Genomic DNA, 7,500 nt, shown 5'->3' with positions numbered 1-7,500 from the left:
CACTCATCTTAATCTACTTCTACTAACACTGACGAAAGTAGACAGCGATCTCTCTCACTCATCTTAATCTACTTCTACTAACACTGACGAAAGTAGACAGCGATCTCTCTCACTCATCTTAATCTACTTCTACTAACACTGACGAAAGTAGACAGCGATCTCTCTCACTCATCTTAATCTACTTCTACTAACACTGACGAAAGTAGACAGCGATCTCTCTCACTCATCTTAATCTACTTCTACTAACACTGACGAAAGTAGACAGCGATCTCTCTCACTCATCTTAATCTACTTCTACTAACACTGACGAAAGTAGACAGCGATCTCTCTCACTCATCTTAATCTACTTCTCCTTCTACTTACTGCCTGAACGTTCAATACAAAGCCATGCTAAGACACTGAAATAGATGCATATCTATCAGTATAGACAGGCCTATCTACCGTATAGATGGACAAATAAAGTGTATATGTATATGATAAATAGACATGTATAGATTTATTTATGTGTACATGTCGCTGGTTCGGAACTCGTATGACGATTTCAAAAAGTTTTCCATAATTCTTTCTAAAAAAAAAAAAAAAATAAATAAATAAATAAATAAATAAATAAAGATTGTACACATACATAAACCGTATTCATATTGACACATATAGAAAAGGTATGAATGAGAATGGATATCTTCACAAATACAAGAGATGTATTTGACGTTTCGAAATCTTAGTAATATATACGTAAGTGAAATAAGTGAACGATAGAAATAATAATGATAATTTGTCCTTCTCAGAGGGGGGGGGGGGATTAGCAAGGGGTGTAGTTAAGTAGCAAAATGAGGTTGTTGAATATTATACATACCTCGCCAGATTTCAAAAGACCGGGTTGGGTAAGGACTTTTTGAAGTAGATTTGAGTAGGAAATTAACGTAGGAAATAGTACAGAAAAAAAAATGATAATAATAATGATGACAATAATAATGATAATAATAATAATGATAATAATAATAATGATAATAATAATGATGATAATCATAATGATGATAATAATAATGATGATAATTATAATAATGATAATCGTAATGATGTTGATAACAATAACAATATCGATATTAATGATGATAAATAGATAGACATATCAGTGAAATAAGTGATGATAAAAAAAACTTAAAATAGATTTGAGTAGGAAATTAAAGTAGCAAATAGCACAGACAAACAAACAAATTATAATAATGATAATGATGATAATCATAATGATGTTGATAACAATATCAATATCGATATTAATGATAATAAATATATAGATATATATGTGAAATAAGTGATGATAAAAATATACTTTTGAAATAGATTTGAGTAGGAAATTAAAGTAGCAAATACTATAGAAAAAATGATAATAATAATAATGATAATCATAATGATGTTGATAACAATATCAATATCGATATTAATGATAATAGATAGACATATCAGTGAAATAAGTGATGATAAAAAAACTTTTAAAATAGATTTGAGTAGGACATTAAAAAAGGAAATAGTACAGAAAAACAAAAAAATTATAATAATGATAATGATGATAATCATAATGATGTTGATAACAATATCAATATCGATATTAATGATAATAAATAGATAGACATAGTGAAATAAGTGATGATAAAAAACTTTTGAAGTAGATTTGAGAAGGAAATTAAAGTAGGAAATAGTACAGAAAAAAAAAATGATGATAATGATAATAATGATAATAATGATAATGATGATAATAATGATAATGATGATAATCATAATGATGTTGATAACAATAACAATATCGATATTAATTATAATAAATATAAAGATATATATGTGAAATAAGTGATGATGATAAACTTTTGAAATGGATTTGAGTAGGAAGTAGATAAACAAATAGACAGACAAACAGTATAAATAAACAGACGAATAAATAAATAAACAATGTTATGTTTCTTTTTTTTTCTTTTTTTTCTTTTTTTTTTAATTCATGTCTCTTTTTTTTTTTGGGGGGGGGGGGGATTTCATGTCTCTTTTTTTAAGTTCATGTCTCTTTTTTTTTTTTTTTTATGTCAGCGCGAAATATTCCTCAGAATGAATACTATGACAAGAGGACACAAGAAGAAGAAAAAAAAGAGTTGAAAGTCCTTTTCATACTTGAAAAAAATAAGGAAAAAATAAAACTCAGAACTTTTTGAGAATTTTAAGAGAGAAATTCACCAGTCCTTTTGAAGAGAGAAGAAAAAAGAAAAAAGTGAAGGTCTTTTCATACAATTGAAAAAAAAGCTGATTTATTGTCAGTCTAAAGGCGATATTGTGGTTCACTTGACTGACTGACTGACTGAATGGCTGGCTGGCTGACTGACTGAATGGCTGACTGACTGAATGGCTGACTGACTGACTGAATGGCTGACTGACTGACTGACTGAATGGCTGACTGACTGACTGAATGGCTGACTGACTGACAATGGCTGACTGACTGACTGACTGACTGAATGGCTGACTGACTGACTGAATGGCTGACTGACTGAATGGCTGACTGACTGAATGGCTGACTGACTGAATGGCTGACTGACTGAATGGCTGACTGAATGGCTGACTGACTGAATGGCTGACTGAATGGCTGACTGACTGAATGGCTGACTGAATGGCTGACTGAATGGCTGACTGACTGAATGGCTGACTGACTGACTGACTGAATGGCTGACTGACTGACTGACTGAATGGCTGACTGACTGACTGACTGAATGGCTGACTGACTGACTGACTGAATGGCTGACTGACTGACTGACTGAATGGCTGACTGACTGAATGGCTGACTGACTGACTGACTAAATGGCTGACTGACTGACTGACTAAATGGCTGACTGACTGACTGACTGAATGGCTGACTGACTGAATGGCTGACTGACTGACTGACTGAATGGCTGACTGACTGACTGACTGAATGGCTGACTGAATGGCTGACTGACTGACTGACTGAATGGCTGACTGACTGAATGGCTGACTGACTGACTGACTGAATGGCTGACTGACTGACTGACTGAATGGCTGACTGACTGACTGACTGAATGGCTGACTGACTGACTGACTGAATGGCTGACTGACTGACTGACTGAATGGCTGACTGACTGACTGAATGGCTGACTGAATGGCTGACTGACTGACTGACTGAATGGCTGACTGACTGACTGACTGACTGACTGACTGAATGGCTGACTGACTGACTGACTGAATGGCTGACTGACTGACTGACTGAATGGCTGACTGACTGACTGACTGAATGGCTGACTGACTGACTGACTGAATGGCTGACTGACTGACTGACTGAATGGCTGACTGAATGGCTGACTGACTGACTGACTGACTGAATGGCTGACTGACTGACTGACTGAATGGCTGACTGACTGACTGAATGGCTGACTGACTGAATGGCTGACTGACTGACTGACTGAATGGCTGACTGACTGACTGAATGGCTGACTGACTGACTGAATGGCTGACTGACTGACTGACTGAATGGCTGACTGACTGACTGACTGAATGGCTGACTGACTGACTGAATGGCTGACTGACTGAATGGCTGACTGACTGACTGACTGGCTGAATGGGTGAATGGCTGACTGACTGAATGGCTGACTGACTGACTGAATGGCTGACTGACTGACTGAATGGCTGACTGACTGAATGGCTGACTGGCTGACTGACTGACTGACTGAATGGCTGACTGACTGACTGACTGAATGGCTGACTGACTGACTGAATGGCTGACTGACTGACTGAATGGCTGACTGACTGACTGAATGGCTGACTGACTGACTGAATGGCTGGCTGACTGACTGAATGGCTGGCTGACTGACTGAATGGCTGGCTGACTGACTGAATGGCTGGCTGACTGACTGACTGAATGGCTGGCTGACTGACTGACTGAATGGCTGGCTGACTGACTGACTGAATGGCTGGCTGACTGACTGACTAAATGGCTGACTGACTGACTGACTAAATGGCTGACTGACTGACTGACTAAATGGCTGACTGACTGACTGACTAAATGGCTGACTGACTGACTGACTAAATGGCTGACTGACTGACTGACTAAATGGCTGACTGACTGACTGACTAAATGGCTGACTGACTGACTGACTAAATGGCTGACTGACTGACTGACTAAATGGCTGACTGACTGACTGACTAAATGGCTGACTGACTGACTGACTAAATGGCTGACTGACTGACTGACTAAATGGCTGACTGACTGACTGACTAAATGGCTGACTGACTGACTGACTAAATGGCTGACTGACTGACTGACTAAATGGCTGACTGACTGACTGACTAAATGGCTGACTGACTGACTGACTAAATGGCTGACTGACTGACTGACTAAATGGCTGACTGACTGACTGACTAAATGGCTGACTGACTGACTGACTAAATGGCTGACTGACTGACTGACTAAATGGCTGACTGACTGACTGACTAAATGGCTGACTGACTGACTGACTAAATGGCTGACTGACTGACTGACTAAATGGCTGACTGACTGACTGACTAAATGGCTGACTAAATGGCTGACTGACTGACTGACTAAATGGCTGACTGACTGACTGACTAAATGGCTGACTGACTAAATGGCTGACTGACTGACTGACTAAATGGCTGACTGACTGACTGACTAAATGGCTGACTGACTGACTGACTAAATGGCTGACTGACTGACTGACTAAATGGCTGACTGACTGACTGACTAAATGGCTGACTGACTGACTGACTAAATGGCTGACTGACTAAATGGCTGACTGACTGAATGGCTGACTGACTGACTGAATGGCTGACTGACTGACTAAATGGCTGACTGACTGACTGACTAAATGGCTGACTGACTGACTGACTAAATGGCTGACTGACTGACTGACTAAATGGCTGACTGACTGACTGACTAAATGGCTGACTGACTGACTGACTAAATGGCTGACTGACTGACTGACTAAATGGCTGACTGACTGACTGACTAAATGGCTGACTGACTGACTGACTAAATGGCTGACTGACTGACTGACTAAATGGCTGACTGACTGACTGACTAAATGGCTGACTGACTGACTAAATGGCTGACTGACTGACTGACTAAATGGCTGATTGACTGACTGACTAAATGGCTGACTGACTGACTGACTGACTGACTGAATGGCTGGCTGACTGACTGACTGAATGGCTGGCTGACTGACTGACTGAATGGCTGGCTGACTGACTGAATGGCTGGCTGACTGACTGAATGGCTGACTGACTGACTGACTAAATGGCTGACTGACTGACTGACTAAATGGCTGACTGACTGACTGACTGACTGACTGACTGACTGAATGGCTGGCTGACTGACTGAATGGCTGGCTGACTGACTGACTGAATGGCTGGCTGACTGACTGAATGGCTGGCTGACTGACTGAATAGGTGAATGAATGGCTGACTGGCTGACAGACTGAATAGCTGACTGACTGACTGAACAGCTGACTGATACAGCTGAATGAATGGCTGACTGACTGACTGACTGAATGGCTGACTGACTGACTGACTGAATGGCTGACTGACTGACTGACTGAATGGCTGACTGACTGACTGACTGAATGGCTGACTGACTGACTGACTGGCTGACTGACTGACTGACTGAATGGCTGACTGACTGACTGACTGAATGGCTGACTGACTGACTGACTGAATGGCTGACTGACTGACTGACTGAATGGCTGACTGACTGACTGACTGAATGGCTGAATGGCTGACTGACTGAATGGCTGACTGACTGAATGGCTGAATGGCTGACTGACTGACTGAATGAATGGCTGACTGACTGACTGAATGAATGGCTGACTGACTGACTGAATGAATGGCTGACTAAAAGGCTGACTAAATGAATGAATGGCTGACTGAATAGCTGACTAAAAGGCTGACTGACTGAATGAATGATTGGCTGACTGACTGAATAGCTGACTAAAAGGCTGGCTGACTGACTGAATGGCTGACTAAAAGGCTGACTGACTGAATGGCTGAATGGCTGACTGACTGACTGACTGAATGGCTGACTGACTGACCGACTGAATGGCTGACTGACTGACTGACTGAATGGCTGACTGACTGACTGACTGAATGGCTGACTGACTGACTGACTGAATGGCTGACTGACCGACTGAATGGCTGACTGACTGACTGAATGGCTGACTGACTGACTGAATGGCTGACTGACTGACTGAATGGCTGACTGACTGACTGAATGGCTGACTGAATGGCTGACTGACTGACTGAATGGCTGACTGACTGACTGAATGGCTGACTGACTGACTGAATGGCTGACTGACTGACTGAATGGCTGACTGACTGACTGAATGGCTGACTGACTGACTGAATGGCTGACTGACTGACTGAATGGCTGACTATCTGACTGAATGGTTGACTGAATGGCTGACTAACTGACTGAATGGTTGACTGAATATCTGACTGACTGACTGAATGTATGGCTGACTGACTGACTGGCTGACTATCTGACTGACTGACTGGCTGACTATCTGACTGACTGACTGGCTGACTATCTGACTGACTGACTGGCTGACTATCTGACTGACTGACTGACTGACTGGCTGACTATCTGACTGACTGACTGGCTGACTATCTGACTGGCTGACTATCTGACTGGCTGACTATCTGACTGGCTGACTATCTGACTGGCTGACTATCTGACTGACTGACTGGCTAACTATCTGACTGACTGACTGGCTAACTATCTGACTGACTGACTGGCTAACTATCTGACTGACTGACTGGCTGACTATCTGACTGACTGACTGGCTGACTATCTGACTGACTGACTGGCTGACTATCTGACTGACTGAATGGCTGACTATCTGACTGACTGAATGGCTGACTATCTGACTGACTGAATGGCTGACTATCTGACTGACTGATTGGCTGACTATCTGACTGACTGAATGGCTGACTATCTGACTGACTGAATGGCTGACTATCAGACTGACTGACTGACTGGCTGACTGACTGACTGACTGACTGGCTGACTATCTGACTGACTGAATGGCTGACTATCTGACTGACTGAATGGCTGACTATCTGACTGACTGAATGGCTGACTATCTGACTGACTGAATGGCTGACTATCTGACTGACTGAATGGCTGACTATCTGACTATCTGACTGACTGACTATCTGACTGACTGACTATCTGACTGACTGACTATCTGACTGAGTGAATGGCTAACTGACTGAGTGAATGGCTAACTGACTGAGTGAATGGCTAACTGACTGACTGACTATCTGACTGACTGACTGGCTGACTATCTGACTGGCTGACTATCTGACTGACTGACTGGCTGACTATCTGACTGACTGACTGGCTGACTATCTGACTGACTGACTGGCTGACTATCTGACTGACTGACTGGCTGACTATCTGACTGACTGACTGGCTGACTATCTGACTGACTGACTGGCTGA

At 41.9% G+C, this 7,500-nt stretch overlaps 1 protein-coding gene across 5 annotated transcripts in view; it reads right to left on the bottom strand.

Annotated features, from left to right (window-relative positions):
* Positions 1 to 7,500, bottom strand: part of LOC113822974 (uncharacterized) — a 31,889-nt gene that overhangs the window by 13,750 nt on the left and 10,639 nt on the right. The window contains exon 1 of one of the 5 annotated variants that reach the window (XM_070117214.1): positions 854 to 930. The exons of the other annotated variants lie outside the window; for them this stretch is intronic. The gene's annotated coding sequence lies outside the window, so the exon portion shown is untranslated. Of the gene's footprint in view, positions 1 to 853; positions 931 to 7,500 lie in introns of those variants that run through there. 5 annotated transcript variants of the gene reach the window in all.

Source organism: Penaeus vannamei, chromosome 40 (genome assembly GCF_042767895.1).
Source record: "Penaeus vannamei isolate JL-2024 chromosome 40, ASM4276789v1, whole genome shotgun sequence".
In the NCBI taxonomy this organism is placed as follows: Eukaryota; Metazoa; Arthropoda; class Malacostraca; order Decapoda; family Penaeidae; genus Penaeus; species Penaeus vannamei.
This window is presented reverse-complemented; position numbering and strand designations above follow the sequence as displayed.